Here is a 4383-nt window from a genome sequence, read left to right as displayed (position 1 = left end):
CTACACATACTACAACTTGTACCTACATTATGAGACAATGTAAAACATAGACGTATATGTGGATCAGTACTGTAACGCCCCAAAAAATAGGTCTCGGAGTGTCATACGGTGCTTGAGGCTACGAGTAGCCCAAAGCTAACCCTTTGAGCCATTTTCATTCAGTTCAACACAAATCAATAGAGTTTCCATAAATAACCCTCAAATATCAACAGAGTAATCATCATCCAAGAATAAAAGAATTTTAGAAAGATAACAAAATACAACTTATTGGTCAACTCCTAAAATCTATACTAGTCTGACAAGCCTCTAAGAAAATTAATAAAACCAGTGAGCCATTGAGAGATGCTTCAACTGACTCATACTCAGTTATCAAATGTAAACAATTTCGTGAAACCAACATCAGACATCACGCCCTTGGAACATGAAGACTCATCACAATAGAGGATGTAGAACATCATGACCGAAAAATCACTATCAAACCTGGAACTGAGCACCTGAACCTACATTCCGAGAAAATGTAGCCCACATCCGAAGATGTGGATCAGTACCATGGAAAGGAACCGAGTATATGGGGGTGTATGTAGTTGTATAAACATCATCATCATAAATATTTATAAGAAATATGCAAGATGTATGAAAGACTCACATAGCCCGCAGAAAATCATCATAATCATAAGAGGATGAAATAAGTATAATAACACATGTGAGTCATCATATAATTTGTCAATCACTTTCAGTTCATCAAGAATATCAATTCTCATAATGTAAATATCATTTAAATCTCTCGAAAGAATAGCTTTCACAATTCCACTTTCAAATTACTTCACCATTCACCATAGACACAAGGAAACACACACAAATACTGGGAGATCCTATAACCCACATAAACTATGTAAGCTACATGGAGTCCAACGTACAACCCACGTTGGGGAGAGCCGTCCTATCCTTTCCATCAGAGTAGGACAATCGATATCAAATACATACAAACTAGTGATCACTATATAAATCAGCCTCAGGTTCACTCCTACGGGGGGCACGTAGTTCTAGGGAAGTAAGGTCTCTTTATACCTCTTACTCGGTGCTAAAGATTTCTCCCAAACTTAGCTCAGATCATTTCAAAGACAATCCACAACAAAACAATTTCAGTAATATATAAATATACATCGGGAGCCATTATGCTTTCCATCTATCAAAATCAACCACGTTGTGGATTTCTTTCACTCTCGAGTTCAAAACAACTCCATTAAGACCAAAAGGTCAAATCATTCAAAATATCTCAAATATTCAACATCAACGTTCTTATAACACATACTTTCTAAAAAAAACATAATTTTCAATGGGGATTCACAACCCAAATATCAAAATCATGATAAATATCGTTTAAGATTCATGCTTTATATCACCACACATGTAAATTCATCTTTCAAAATCATAAACATCAAGATTTCATAATAATCATCATAAGATATGGGTTCATGATTCACATTCATAAAAATTAAATAAAAATCATATCTTTGTAAAGAAAATTACTTTTGGGCACAAGAACGAAAGAGAGTTCTTGTTGAAAAACCCCACATAACTTGAATGATGAACTTTAGATCGATACTCATTTTTGAGATGTTAATCGTGCCTTTGAATGATGGTTCTTGGAGTTCTTGAACTAGGAACTTGGAATATTGAATAAATTTGCAGAATTAATGGTGAACTTTGGAGGTTCTTGAAGTTAGATGTAGGAGCTTAGGGTTTTCTTTTTGATGGAGTTTGATGAAATATAACATATAATGCTTCTAATAGGCTTTACTATAGAGTTTAGAGGGATTTTGGGTGAGGGAAAATGACCAAAACGCCCCTAAAAATAAAAAAAAATCTCGAATCTATCCTTTGGTGGACTGTTTTGATAGTCTGAAGTAGATCAATCATAACGTTTTACTCCGCTATTCAAATTGGATGAAACCAATTCCATTAGAAAGAGGACTCTCATATATTTCCATTGATATATAGTATCTCACCCAGATCATTGTCTACTTATGATCATTTGAAGTTGACCCAAAAATTCACTTTTGATAGGCTGAAGTATATCGACCATAATTTTTTGCTCCGATATACAAATTGGATGAAACTAATTTCATTGGAAAGAGGACTCACAAAGCTTTCAGTTGATATATAGTAGATCACCCAGATCATTATGTACAAGGATTTATGATTGTTTAAAGTTTGAGAAAAAATACGCCAGGTGTCAGTGCTTTTTCCTGCACGTTTTACTGTTCACTACTATTCATGGTTCGATCGGAATGTTCATAACTCGTCGCTCGGGTGTCCATTTTAGATGATCCATATATATTTGAAAAGATTATTCGATACTCTACGCAATGGTGGGTCATAATATAAGATATTTTGCACAAAAAATTTATAATTTATTCTAGAAGATAGAACCCAACACGTTTATGCACAAAATTTCAACGAAAAATTTTCCAGGGTATTACAAGTACTTTGAGGATATACTGAGTATATGGGGTGAAATGCACAATTTAAACATCATCTCATAATCATCATTCATAAAACAATGCATGCTAAATATAAATGACTCACATAAGTTGGAATGTCTGAAATACTGAAATATGAAATCATGAATAACAAATCACACTTCATAAATTTAGTGAGTCGTAACATTTAGTTTTAAAAGTTGTGATAATGTTCTGTCTGTGAATCATACCATCTAAGTGTACAAAGGACTCACTCTTAAATTTGAGATCTGAAAGTTAAAAACTATAGCTAAAGTCTTTCTATAAACCATAGTCTAAATAAATTCGTGAGCCTTTACATATAGTTTTATAAAAACTTTTCTTACTAGTAGGGAAATACTCAAAACTGTTTATTTACTTTTACTAGCAGGGAGGTTCTCTTAACCGACATAAACCATGCAAGCTACATTGAGTCCAACGTCTTGTCCCCCTAAGGAAGAAACCTCACGTTGGGGAGAGGTGTCATACTCTTGCCAGGGAGTACAACCTACTTTCCATATGATCGATCACAAGCTAAATCTATCATCCATATAGAAATGGGAATAATCTCATACTTTGTACCTACGTTGGCTATGTAGTTCTATGGAAGATAGGGCACGCTAATCCCACACTTCTCGCTCAGTGCTAAATACTACTTATTTTTTATTTGCCACACTTATTCTATTAGAAATCCACTTTAAAACTAGTATAAGGTTTATCTAAAACCAATTATGCATTAATTTGATAAAATCTATAAATAAAGCTGATCTAAATTCTGAAATCTGTAATAATATGAGAAATGGATTCCATAAATAATCCGATGATCAAAAGATCAAAGCTTTACTGAAAATCTACAAATAATCTGATAATAGAAAGCTTAAAGCATCATCTTTCTTAAAATAGTAATATTCAATCTTGGGATAGTAACCCATGCTTCAATCTCATATCAAAACATCATAAGAATCATGCTTGATAATCAAAACAATGATAATTCATCTCAAAATCTGTAATTTACTTCAATAGGCATGAAAATATAAAAATAGACATGCAATTCATCTTCAAAATATCATAAAAACTCATAACTTTGCAAATAGCAATAATGGGTATGAACCCTAAATCAAAACTCATGTAATATCATTCAAAATTATATGAATTTTAAATAAAAGCTTGGTTTTGGACACAAGGATGGAAGAAGATCCTTGTTCATAAATCCCACATACCTTGATTGATGAAATTTCTAAGAAATCTTGAATTTGAATCTCTAATTATGCTCTTGAGGATGGCCTCTTGATTATCTTGAATTGGGAATCCTCAATTTTGAGTGTTCTTGGAGAAACAATGGAGGATTTTGATTTCTTAGAGAGGAAGCTTTGAACTCTAGGGTTTTTATTTGGAAAGAGATGGATGAATATAAGCATAATAGGCTTAGAATGGGTTAAATTCTTTGTTTTGGATGAATTGAGGCCTTGGGAATTGACCAAAATGCCCCTTTTAAACTTTAAGTTGGAACTGAAAACGTAACATTTTTTTGAACTGGGTGGCCACCGTGATGCGCAACTATCACAGTAGCTTACTGGAATTTGGAAAATTGGGAACTAGGTGTAATGTCTCGAGTCTGTATCCCGAACACTTCATGGTACTCATAATCCCAAAGGACCACAAGCTAACCCGTGACTGGTACCTGATGCGATAGTTGAACAATAATACTGCAAAATATAGAAATTAGGCAAAAAAAATATGCCATAAGGTTCAATATAGTAATAAACTGATTGCGGTATAACAATACCAAAACTGATACATCTGTCTGAAAATACTCTAGTCTGAAAATCCTCTAAACTATCTGAAATGTGGAGTTGATGGGACAAGTCCCCAACTAACTCTG

Source organism: Capsicum annuum, chromosome 10 (assembly GCF_002878395.1).
Source record: "Capsicum annuum cultivar UCD-10X-F1 chromosome 10, UCD10Xv1.1, whole genome shotgun sequence".
Taxonomy (NCBI): Eukaryota; Viridiplantae; Streptophyta; class Magnoliopsida; order Solanales; family Solanaceae; genus Capsicum; species Capsicum annuum.
This window is presented reverse-complemented; position numbering follows the sequence as displayed.